The sequence below is a fragment of the Eulemur rufifrons genome, chromosome 9 (assembly GCF_041146395.1).
Source record: "Eulemur rufifrons isolate Redbay chromosome 9, OSU_ERuf_1, whole genome shotgun sequence".
Classification (NCBI taxonomy): Eukaryota; Metazoa; Chordata; class Mammalia; order Primates; family Lemuridae; genus Eulemur; species Eulemur rufifrons.
In genome coordinates, this window is record NC_090991.1 from 46456256 (window position 1) to 46469417 (window position 13162).

The 13162-nt window shown below is 44.0% G+C and overlaps 1 protein-coding gene across 1 annotated transcript in view; it reads right to left on the reverse strand.

Moving 5' to 3' along the window:
- Positions 1-13162, reverse strand: part of FAM20A (FAM20A golgi associated secretory pathway pseudokinase) — a 54978-nt gene that overhangs the window by 40493 nt on the left and 1323 nt on the right. The gene's annotated exons all lie outside the window — the stretch shown is intronic.

The following is a 13162-nucleotide window of genomic DNA, read 5'->3' on the forward strand; positions in this document are numbered from 1 at the left end:
GCATTTTAGATACAGGGTTATAATGATGAAGATGTAAACAAGCCTTCATCCTTCTGTCAGTTTCCTGTGGTGGCCATAACTAACGACCATGAACTTGGTGCTTAACATAATAGAAAATTCATTCTCTCACAGTTCTGGAGTCCAAGAGTTTGAAATCCAAGTGCCAGCAGGGCTGTGCTCCTTCTGGGGGCTCTGGGGGAAAATCTCTTCTTTGCTTCTTCTGGCTTCTGGTGGCTATCGGTGCTCCTTGGCTTGTGGCCACCTCACTCCTGTCCCTGCCTTTGTGGTCACATTGCCTCCTCCTCTTCTATCTGTGTCTAATCTTCCACCTTTCTCTTACATGGACACTTTTCATAAGATTTAGGGCTTACTAGGTAATCCAGGATGATCTCCTCATCTCGAGATTCTTATTTTAATTATATCTGCAGAGACATTTTTTCCTACATAAGGTGATAGTCACAGGTGCTGGGTATTAGGACATGCATATCTTCTGGGGAGCCCTCATTCAGCCTACCCCAGGGGACATCCTAGGGAATGCAAAATAGCACCACCATTCAACCCAACGCAACCCTTAAAGAGTCGACAACCTAATGAGGTTATACACTAAGAAAAGCAGTAAACAAGAAGTGCTTTTAAGAGCCCTGTTGACAATAAAACAGGGCTTGATATAGGACAGTCTGGGACCCCTGTGGGTCACTGGGACGGGGAAGTTCTGAGTGGGCAGTTCTGAAAGGAGACCTGAAGGACAAGAAGCAGCCAGCTGATCATCTTAGTGGGGCCCAACTGTTCTAGCTCATCTGCTTGTTAATTTATACCTTCATGAGTAAATAATACTTCTGAATGAGTTGGGCATCACATCCCCCGCCAGGTTGAGGAAGCAGCATTTTCCTATATGCAGATAAAATGGCTTTAATATCACAAACTGCAGGTAGCCTTAACATACGACTGGCTCTGCAACTGCCGAAAGAACGGCTGCAGATCAATTGCTGTAAGTCCAAGCTCATGGCTTTTTGGCTGGCTTCCCCCACCTTTTAATAGGTTTACAGCTTATAACAGAACAGAACATTGCCTCGTTCAGTTCCTCGGGTGTACATTTTGCAACGAGTTTAACCCGGAGACGCCACTGGCAAGTTATACTGGTCAACTTAATAAAGCAACCATTCAATGGTTGCTTTATTAATGGCTCTTTAATACCTAAGGTGGGCATGCGGTTACAATCTATTTGAATATTTTTCCAGCCAAAAATTTTGCAGCCATGTTCCATGGCATGTGGCTTTGAGGTATTGATTACCCATTGGGTCACCTGTGGCTCCAAAAGTATTGCAGGAGGAGAATCCTGACTGGCTCTTGGACCTTTGGCTCCCCCTGGGCAGAGGTTGATGGCTTTGCCCAGTTGACTCCATGACCTCATAAAAAGCCTTTCGTTCCTACCTCCAAGTTCAGCTCATTATCAAGTCTATTTTTCTGCCCTGAATGACAACCCTGAAAACCTGTACTTGAGGTACCTCTGGGAGTTTCATCTTCAATGCACTGCCGCTCCATGCTGATCAGCAGCCCTGCTAAAAAAGCAAGGTTCGTGGAGCCCTGCCCAAAGGACGTGCCTGCTGCCCTTTCCTCTGGAACCTCGATGATTTAAATTCTCTCCTTGGATGAGACAAGCCAGCAGGCCTGATGACCACAACTGGGCAGGGTGGGGCAGGATTCTGGACCCCCACAGAGCCGTGTGCTTATGCTGAGGGAGGCATCGAGAGCCATCGCTGGGTAACTTCCCTAAGGATGTGGTGGAAGATGCTAGTCCTGACACCATTCAGTGTCCTCTCTGGGGGGCATGAGGAAGACATTCCTCCGCTGAGTCACTGCCAGGGAATTACTGAGCTCTTCCTGGGCCACTGGCTGGTTTTTACCTTATAGATGTGGCTGGTGGTTTCCCCTCGCAGAGCTGACTCTGTGGTGGGTAGGTTTTCATTTTGTAAGCACTCGGAGAAGTTTCTCACTCTTGTGTGTCCTTATTTTCCCCTCGGCCCACTTTTCGCAACTATTTTATATTTATTTTATATTGTGATATGTCATAATTGTTTTATGATATATCTAAAAGAGTACCTGTTAGCTATAGATACGCATATAGATTATGTAACAGATAATCTTTTATCTTTTGTGTATCTTTTGCCTGAAAGATTAAAAAATATTTTTTTTAGAACTAAAAATAAAATGGTAACCTCATGGCCTTTGTCCTTGTCATGGAATATGACTGTAGTGGGCTGAATTGTCCCCCAAAAGATGTGTCTGGGACCTAATCCCTGGAACCTGTGAATTTGATCTTCTTTGGAAAAAGAGTCTTCATAGATCTGAGTTCAGGATCTTTAGATGACATTATCTTGGACTATTCAGGTGGGCTCTAAATCCAATGACAAGTGTCTCTTACAGGAGAATGACACAGATAGAACAGGAGAAGACAGACACACAGAGACAAAAGAGGAGGAGGTGACATGAGCGTGGAGGCAGAGATCCAAGTGATGTGACCACAAGTCAAGGAAGCCGGCAGCCCCCAGAAGTTGAAAGACACAAAGGCTGGATTATCTCCTAGAGCCTCTGGAGGGAGTGCTACCCTGCCAGCACCTTGATTTCAGGTTTTTAGTCTCCAGAACTGTGAAATAATAAATTTCTGTTGTTTCAAGCCACCCACCGTGGCTTAAACAGGGGCAATTTGTCACAGCAGCCCTAGGAAACAAACAAAGTGACTGAATTCCTTTTGCAGACCTTGCTCAGGAAATGCTAAGAGATCTGATGGCTTAAAGACTTCACTTCTAACTATCTAGGAGTGTGACACCTCATTCTTCTAGAGCTGTGGCTCTACCTGTGGCTGTGCAGTTCATCGAGGGTTTTCTGCCAAGGGGTCCAGGCTAAGGAAGCAGAAAAGTAAGTATGTGGTAGAAAATCCATCCTTGATGATATATTTCATTTTCTGATAGCAAATTAGACTAGATGACCCAGGCTCAGTTTCTTTCCATTACATTATAATGACATAATGACTATAATTATGATAAAAACGCAGCACCAATTTTTCCCCGTGTTGCTGTGATGCCAGCAAGTTGCACGGAGGGTGGTTTTACCCGTTTCAGCGGAGAGCTGAGAGGTTCATCCTCGGGAAGGTCTCGGTGCAAGGGCAGCACAGCGCCTGTGTTTCCTGCCCAGTGTTTTCACCAGGGGCCGTGCGTAGAGTCCACTGTGGACACCTGAAGCCCAGTCAGCCTGGGGCGATGGGAAAGCTGCTTTATAACAAAACACAGATTGGCTGGATGCTTTTCCATGGGGGTTTTCCGGTCAACCTCTTACGAATTGTACAGACCAATTTTTTTGTTTTTTGTTTTTTTTGCAGTGAACTAATTACAAACTATTTAAAAGAGCTTCAGGAAGCAGAGAGGACTCTATGTGTTCATGGTATTAATTCGTGGTATTAATAATATTAACAATTATCATCACAAATGCCTTATAGATAGGTAACGGTCTTTGGAAATACATTTATAAAATATAGACTCTTAATATAACCGATAAAGAAAAACAAATCTCCATTATTATTTCTAAATATTATATGAGGGGAAGCGTTTAAGAGTTTATAAAGTGAGCTCAACAACTTTCTGAGATGACGTCGTATGCTTGACCCAGCCAACCACAACATCTGTAACCTGGAGGGGATTAGAACTACTATGAGAGGAATGCTAAGAGAGACAAGGAGCCAATTTTCAGCTTTTGACCACAAAAAATGGGCTTCAGGGGAAGGGGAGCTTAAAGTCTCTATATAAACAAATATATTAAAAAGAGAATAAAGGAAACGCAAGACACTTTGCTCTAAGGAGGGAACTTAAACTGTCTCATCCGGGAGGCAGGGAGGCTGAGGCTTTCTTAAGGAAGGGAAGGCCAAGAGGCCTCTTGCAGCTGCAAGAACCACAAGGGAGAAGGGAGACAATGTCAGAGATGGCTTTGCCCTTACCCTGGGGAGCTGAGGTAGAGCCAGGCCTAAGCCAGAAAGTTGTCCATGGCCATTGCAGGTGAGTTAGCCTCTGTGTTAGTTTGCTAGGACTTCCATAACAAAATACCATAGACTGGGTGGCTTAAACAACAGAAATATATTTTACAACAGTTCTGGAAGCTGGAAGTCCAAGATCATGGTGTCAGCAGGGTCAATTTCATTCGGGGGCCTCTCTTCTTGGCTTGCAGATAGCTGTCCTCTATCTGTGTCCTCACATGGTCTGTCCTCTGTGTGCACGCATTCTTGGTGTCTCTCTCTTCTTATAAGGACACCAGTCATACTGGATTAAGGCCCACCAATAGAAACTCATTTAACCTTAACTACCTCTTAAAAGGCCCTACGTCCAAACACAGTCACATTCTGAGGAGTACTGGAATTTAGGACTTATGCATTTTGAGGGACATAATTCAGTCTATAACAGCCTCATGAGGTTTTTGAAGGGCTATATCATATTTCTTTCACATTGACATATGGAAAGGGCTCTAAGTTGTGTACACCTCCTTCTCTTCAATGGCCAGGATACCTGAATGTCCCTTGATGACCTTTGATCTACTTTTGCCCACAGAATGTGGCAGAAGTGACATTTAGCAGGTTTTGGCCTGGACTTCAAGAGGCTGTGCAGGCTTTCACTCTCTTTTGGGACCCTGCTGTCACCTTATGAACAAACCTGGATTAGCCTACTGGGGAATGAGAGGCCATGTGGAGCCAAGTTCACCATTCCAGCCAAGGTCCCAGACATGGGAGGGGTACAGCCAACATTAGCGGGGCTGTTGCAGTAGCTGACCACAAATACTGAGCAAACCCAGCACAGACCAGAAGAACCACTCAGCTGAACCCAGCCCAGACTGATGACCTGCAGGATCATGAGCTAAATAAATGGTTCTTGTTTCAAGTTGCTAAGTTTTGGAATGTTTCATTATGCAGCAAAAGCTAACAGTACACGGAGCCTAAAAGATACTCTCTAATGGTCAAGTGGCCAGAAGCATTGGCAAAGCCATGGAAGAGGGTTATCAGAGGACAAGTACCATGTTCTTATTAGTGATGATAGCTTGCAGTGGAGGCTAAGGAGAGCAGGAGGCTTGGGTTTTAGGCACATCAATTTTAGAGACAGGAAGAAAAGAAGTTTACTCTATTTTCAAATATTCTAAATCAGTGGTTTTAAAATTTTTTTCTACACGTGTAATCTTCTTGTTTTAAAAAAAACTTATACAAATCCTCAATGTATAAAACAGATAACATTTGTAATTTATTGCTTTATATCTAATTTATGTGGTTAAATATGTAAAATTATTTTAAAAAGTCAATGAGAACAAGAGGGATAATAGGATTATTAAGCATTCGAAATTGGGGGTAATGGAAGATAGGAATAGTCTAATTTAGCACCCTTAATTTCTATATATTATTTTGCTAGCAAGGTATTGAAAATCCTGATAAACACACATAAGAAGTTGTGATGGGAAATAGTTTTTAACAGCTCACCTTGCAATCTCAGGATACTTCTCAAATAAACTGTAGCAGGCTCGATGTTTTACATTGGTGTATAACACGACTGGGTGCAAGATTTTTTAAATTACATCAAAATTACCTTAAAGTATACTTTTTCCAAGTGAAAATTTAATCAATCATTTGTAGAACCCGTGATGCACCTCCCAGAACCTGGAAGTTCATGAAGCATACTTGGAAAATGAATTGGCCAATATTTCATTCCGACAAACTCTGACGATGTGCAAATCTTGGCAAAGAGAGCTGCAAGGAGGCCTCAGGGCCACAGACTCTGCCCTCTTCATTTCAAAAAGAGGAACTCAGGTCGGAGGAAGAAAATATTTTTCTCAGGGTTTACGTACAGGTATCCTGGCTCCAAGCTGAGTTATCTTTTTCAGGTGCAAGAGACATGAGCCATTGAATGAACTGGGTCCACTGAATGAGCTGGGTTCACATCAATTTCTTTTTTACGCTCTGACAAAGCGAGTAAGGTCGATTTAAGAGAATGCGCAAGTAAATAATGATTCCTATTTCCCTGGGAGGATTTTAATGGTTGGTATACAAAGTCTGCACATGTGAATTTATGATTGAATTTGCTTTTTAAAAAAGTCTTATTAAAACCCCAGGGCAGCAGCCTCAGGAGTCAGGCTCACTGAGGCAGACAAAAGTTGAGAAACGTTCTGGCATCACTCTAGAAACTAGAGTTCTTCCACTGCCGTGGCAGGTTTGGGGGACCTGCTCCTCCCCACACCCAGAGCCACATGGGCCAAATGGAGAGTTTCCAATGACTCCACCTCCCTGGCAACAGTGATTGGTTGAGGGGTGGGCATCTGCCTCAAGCTGGGCCAATTATAGCCTTCTGCAGCCTGGCTGTATTCCCAGACCTGGCCAATGAGCGTCTTTGCCCAGGATCTTTCTTTTGGGAAATTGGAGAAGCCTTCTTCCCTCTCTGGTCCCAGGGCGGTGGGGACATGAGCCATAAAAATGGATGAAGACAAGCAGATGACCTTCACAAAGGGAGAGACGAGACACAGGCAGAGTGCAGAGGCTGTTTTTAGTTGTGAGAGGGCCAGTTCCTCCTGCCCTTGCTGAGGTTTGGTTACCTACATCTCTACATTTCCTTTTCCTTCTTTAGTTAGTTTGAATTGGGTTTATGTCAAGTGAAACCAGAGAATCCTGATGAATATAGGGCATACTTTGCAAATATAATAAACTATGTCCTAGGAAAATGAACTTATGCACAGAATGCAAATTTTGCATGAAACTTAAGGGAAATACAGCCCCCACCACCTGAACCTGGTGGGATCCAATGATCCCAGATAAGAAAAAAAAAAAAAAAACCTGCAAAGAGACTGTGGTTAATAAGGGTCTGGATTTGATTATGGAATGTAGTTGGTCAATCTGACTTTCTCCAGTATCTCTGAGTGCTCTGAGAGCATGGATTGCACAAATCAGCAGCTACTGGTTGTGCATAATCCTCAACTATGAATTCACTATGAACAGGGTAAAAAAGCTCATGGGCCAGCTGTGAGGGCAGATACATTACACTTGCCCTACAGGATTTGTGACTATTCAGCCACCAAAGAAAACGAATTGGAAATATAAAAATTCCATTTCACTCGATGAAACAGAGACTCTGTGGGACACTTGAACTGGCTAGGAGAGACAGTCTGTCCCTCTATGTAGATTCCATGTTGGTCAGCGTCATCAAAAAATATGTACATATAACCTATGAACATTGACTCAGGTGTTGACAACTGAAGGTAAATTTGCTGAGAAATGCGCTTGACTTCCAAGGCTGAACAGCTCTGCTTTTCTTCATCAGACACCTTTTCTAGCCCATTAGCCTCTCCCAAGTTTTTAAAAAATCCCATGTCTTCCCAAGTCACCTTGTTTGTTTTTTTTTTTTTTTTTTACGGTCCAGCTTCTCATTCCGTGTGCCCCGGCGCCAATACTCCTTAAGTTTCTCTTTTACTCTCTGTATTTTGCTGAATTTTATTGCAGGCTCTTGGCTGCTTAGGAACTGTAGTCCTCTACAGTGCTCTGTCCCATGGGGCTTCCCAAATTTATTATCTGGTTTATTATTAGTGAGTCCAACAAACTAGGACTTTTTCTGGGATTTTACTTTGCCTCTTGCTCAAGCCAAATTCTTCTGGCTGCCTCCAATGCTGAGCCTCCAAAACCAGGCTCTGGGGATCAAAATCCTGGATACTGGCATCTACAAAGCATTCACACTCAGTTCTGTCCTGATTTCACATTGCAACCTAGGACATTCTGCCAAGTGACAGGGCACACAAAGAGCTAAGCCTTTTTTCCATACTGTGGTTTTCATTAGGCACATGTGTATGTGTCTGCCTATAATAACAGGTAAGAACTTATGCCTAGGAACTTCTGCTCTGCTAAAGCCACAGCTGTTTAGAATGGTATCCCCACTCGGCATTTAGCCATATGCAAGCCTACTTCAGCAGAAACCGCGGCCTCTCATCAGCCTCCAGCTTAATGAATAATCACAAGAATTACAGGTCAGCACCTGCCAAGGGGGAGAGTGGGAGGGATTGCTTTGGCTAAGTCAAGGTCTCTGTGTTTCCCATTTTTCTTTAATGCAAGGCTTCTTGGCTGTTTTTCCTCAGAAAGCACAGGAAGCTGAAGAAATTCCTTCTTCTTGGCAAATGACACTTTCTCAACTTTCCTTCATGGCTTTTCTTTTTTGAAATTGATTTTATTTAGGCTACTGCAATAAGAATAGCACCCCACATCCAAATTTCAGAATGTTTCAGCAGAGTGGTTTTGTTCTAGATTTCTATAGGGAGGAGTAGACAAGTTGTGGGGGGGGGGCGTGATTTTACCATTGGGATTGTTTTTGTTCAAGGCTATTTTCAAAGCTGATAATATGCCATTGACTAACAGCCCCCAGATCCTGTTGTTGACTGTTCCCGATTATTTGTTCCACATATATTTACTCTGGCTCTGAAGTAGATGTACTCCTCTGGCTGTCAGTGGGGGGCTTTTCATGCCAACAGCAAGTGGCCATTCATTCTCATATGAAGCTCCAGACAGCTGCCATGAAGTTATAGCTGGATGTAGTGGACAACCCTACAAAATAATACGGCATATACAGAGAGGGTGGGTATGGGTCAAGGAGGGACCAGAGTGGATGGGGGTAGTCAGAAAAGCCTTCCCAGAGGAGGAAAAGCCAGGGCCTGCAGGCATCGGAGGACCCAGGGTGGTGGAGCTGGTGGTTCGGAGCACAGATTCTGGAGCCAGACCCTTTGGGTTCAGAGCCTGCCTGTGGTTTGCGAGCTGTGTGACTTTGGGCAAGTTATACGACCTTCTCATCCTGTTTCCTCTATAAAATGAAGCGAACAGTGGTACTGTATTTGTTTTCTATTGCTGTGTAACAAATTTCCACAAACCTAGTAGCTTAAAACAACACTCTTGTGTTAGCTCACAGCTCTATGGGTCAGAAGTCCAGCTTGCTATGGTTGCGCCCTCTGCACAGGGCCTTAGAAAGCCAGAGTTAAGGTGTCTTGTCTGGGATGAATTCTCACCTGAAGGCTCTGGAGTAAAAACATCTGCTTCCAAGCTCGTTCTTGTTGGCGACAGAATTTATTTCCTTGGGGCTGCAGGGCTGAGGTCCCTGTTTCCTTGCTGGCTGTCAGCTGGGACCAATCTTAGCTCCTCAAGCTTGGTCCTATCCCTTGTCACATGGCTCATCCATCTCCAGACAGCAGTAGCTCATCAAATCTTTATCCTACGTTGAGTCTCTGACTTCCCCTTCTTTGATCAGCCCAAGAAAAATCTCTGCTTTAAGGGGCTCATGAGATTAGGTCAGGCTTACCAGATAATCTCCCTTTCCCAGGGATAACTGATCTGGGTCTTTACGTACGGTCTTACGTACGTCTTTACGGGTACCACCGTAAAATCCCTTTACGGTGGTACCCGTATTAGCAGTTGGTTGAATAACTAGGAGAGGTGTGTGTACACCAGGACTGAAAATACTGGGAGGCCATTTGGAATTCTGCTTGCCATCTGCACCTACTTCTACAGAAGCTGTAAGGCCTAAATTAACAAGAGCATGTAAAGTGCCTGGCACATAACAAGCATGTTTCAGGCAGAAGAATTTGCATGCAAAAAATCAGCCATTTGCGTTCCCAGGATTGATGAGAGCTTAGTTGGGGTGAAAGATGTGTTAGGGTTTGGGAATGATGAAACAGCCTTCAGTCCTTGGCTAGGGGGTTCATTTTGATCTATTTGGAAACAAGAAGTGCCTATCCTCCTTGGATGAACGGCACTGATATCTTCCCTGATTTAGGTCTTTGCTGTGGCAATGGCAGCGAGGACCAGGCTTTGGAAGGAAGGAGAAGAAACCTGAACATGGCCTTCGGGATTAGCTCTTTCAGAAACTATCTGCTTGGAACCTTTGATTCTTAAAAGAGTGGAGAGGTTTCCTCTAGCTGCAAGTTCAGGGATTCAGAAACCACTAAAATAATATCTTTTCCAAAACCAGTCAAGCCAGGCTCTAATTGGGAGAAATGGGAAATGGAAGTCGGGATCCCCACTCCCTCTGCTAACCACACACAGGTCATGGCTGAGGTCCATTTCAAATCGAAGGAAGCCAGTTCCTTTCTTAGCCTGGCATTGCTGGCGGAGAAACCAGACAAGCAGCCAAGGCCCCGCTGACTTTGGGAGAAAGGCAAATGGCCCCCATCCATGAGTAAGAACCTGACTTTTATCCACCCTGCGGGTTGAACTCCCCGCTCACAAGAAATCTCGGTTCCAAATGGTCTGGGGCAGGCACGCACTAAGCAGGAAAGAGATAAAAAGATGGGGGGTGAGACTGTATTGTTCATTCCACAGATACCATGGTGGAAAGGAGATTATTTTCCCAAAACTCCTAGACTAGATAATTCTTATTTCCAGCTGAATTCCTTTTCATCTCTCTTGGCTTCTTCTCCCTCTTCTCCTCTATCTGCCTCAGCTCCTGAATTTTCTCAAAGCTTCTCTGGGAGAAACTTCAGCCAATTTATTCCCCTTGACCAACTGTCATGTTTGAAAGGCTGCCCAGTCTCTTTGCTGTGATTTTCAAAGAGAGACTTGGGGCTAGGTTTTCCTCCAGTGACAGCAAGGAGGTACAGGAGAGGCGAAGACAGGAGCTTCCAACGATGGGAAACACACACACAGATACCCACACACATTCACTTACACACTTCTAAGAAATGCTGAATCTGTAATTGCAGGACAATATAACCTTCCTGATTTTATTGTCCTATAGATGATGTGAAGAAAGAAAGGCAGGGACTCATATTTGTGCTGTAGCTGTTGGAGTTTGTACACTAGGGAGGCACGACCCTGTTTGACCTTGCCTGTCAAGACCACAGGGTTATAGAGAAACCGACCAAAGATATGTGGGCAAAAGGCCAGGCCACGCTGACCAGTTTTAACATGACACAGCACAGACGTTGTCTGGCTTGGGCAGCTTGTGGGCCAGGGAAGAAATCCGAAGCTCTGCATCTAAGAATGCAAGGACGGCAACAATGCGAATTGTCACCTGTGCTCCAGGTAAGCCTCCCCTACATCCTTATTAAAGAAAAGGCGTAAGAGCAACGCGACTCTGGCTTGTTGGTTTATGGCCTGAAGTAATGAAGACTCCATTTCCCTTGTTCCCTGTGATTTTTCCTCTTCACTATTCAAGACAGGTGCCAAACGTGTCATCATGCCTGATGGAGGCTGGCGTTGTCTCGCTGGCTGTGATCAGCAGTCGACTACCTGACAGAAACACTCTCCCTGATTACATTTTTAACCTGGATTGTGCATGCTTACTTACATTTTGTGGGGGAAAAGAGAGAAAGGGAGGGAAGAACAACGGCTTATGGAGGTTTGTAGAAAATTTCAGGGTCAGATAGCACACGGACAGCCCACCCTACACATAAGGTGTCTTCCCATTTGTAACTTAACTAAATATTGACACTCAATGAACAAATATTGATTGAGAACCCAAAACATTCAAAGCAATGTACAAGCTCCCCTTTCTACTGGAAATCACAAAGGAATGTGAGGGGTGGGGTGGGCAGGAGATAAGCCCTCACCTACCTCTCACTGGTGATGAACTCAATGGTAGAAAGACACTTTCTGACTTCGTGCCATTCCTTATTAGTATGGTGGTAAAATTTTTTAAAAAATCACTCAGACTAACAGTCTCTTCTGGGCAAGTGGTGAAGAATGCTGAGTTGGCTTATTTTATTCCCCACACCTCCACTGCTGTGGCAGACGGTTCGCTGACACAATTATTTTGGCTAGCACTTGATATTAGGTATTGGCATGGTGGCATCCACATACGTTTCTCAATCACAAGATTTTAAATATTGGCACGGTTGTGGCTACAATTGTTTGTGCAAGAGAAAAACAATGCCAAGGTCATTCACTGTTACTCCCTTTGCTGTCCTTCTAATTATGAGTCTGCACGGGGATCTGGAGGCTTCCTTGGCCCCACACAGCAGCAAGCACTCGTGCTTCCTCAGCACTTCCACGACCTCATACTGGTCAGGGCGCACTCTCACTTAAGGTAATGAGCCACTTCCTCTCGCAATAGAACTCTGAGCATGATTCCAATTCACACTGGCTAATGAGTCTTCTGTGTTCCATTTTTAAGCCTGATATAAGTAACAACACATCTGCTTATTAACATCACCATGTTGGCGTTTACAATATAGTTTAGGTAGAGGGAGGGTAGGGTGTTCTCTGCCTCTGAGGTCCAGTGTCAGCATTTGTTAGGGCAGCTGACCCTCCTGGGCCCACAAACCTTGCTGGGGAAACTGTCATATTCACCCATCCATACAGAACCACTCTGTGACCTCGGAATATAGCGAAGTCACCAGCCCCCATCAATCCTGTTAAATGACTAAGATCATTTCTGGTCAGTAAATGTGTGCATGTGTGTTTTGTTTTTGTTTTGACATATAAGGGTGTGGAAATCAAACTTAAAATTGCCTGTAAAACAGTTTGGTGAGAAAGAATCTTGTTTTTCTGCCAAAATATTCCCCCAGACGTTCCTTTAGGAACAAAGTAACACAGGAATGTTTAAGGCTACAGAAATGTGACTACACGAACACTGATCACATTTACAAAAGCAAGTGACTTTGACCACAATCCCTTGCTCTCAAATCTGCAGTAGACATGTAGATAATTTTCTAAGGACAAAATTTCCTAGTTCACTGATCCAGACGCCCATGTTATTGATGAAATAAAGGTAATATTGAAAATGACAGTGTCTGAGAAGCAATCTCAAATTGCCTTTTATTATTGCACACAATTAGCAATGGAATTGAGAACCACTTTTCTTTCTAATATAAAATTATCAGCCATAGAGCTGCAATTGAAATGCATCACGGTGATTCAGCCAATAACTCAACTTCTTCCTTTTTAAATTTTTTTCTGAAGTTTTTTCCTCCCCTGCCCCCAGTCTCAGCACTACAGAATGAATAGCGAGCAGTTACATTGGGCTAGCTCTGAGTTTCAACAGAGATTTATGGTCTTCCCATCCTCCCGAGGGACTATGAAACCACAGATGACATCTCATTTTGAAATCTCTTGTATTAAGAAGAGATGGGTGTGGTGCAAAAGTGAACTCTGCATGCGAGTGATATTCAGACAAGT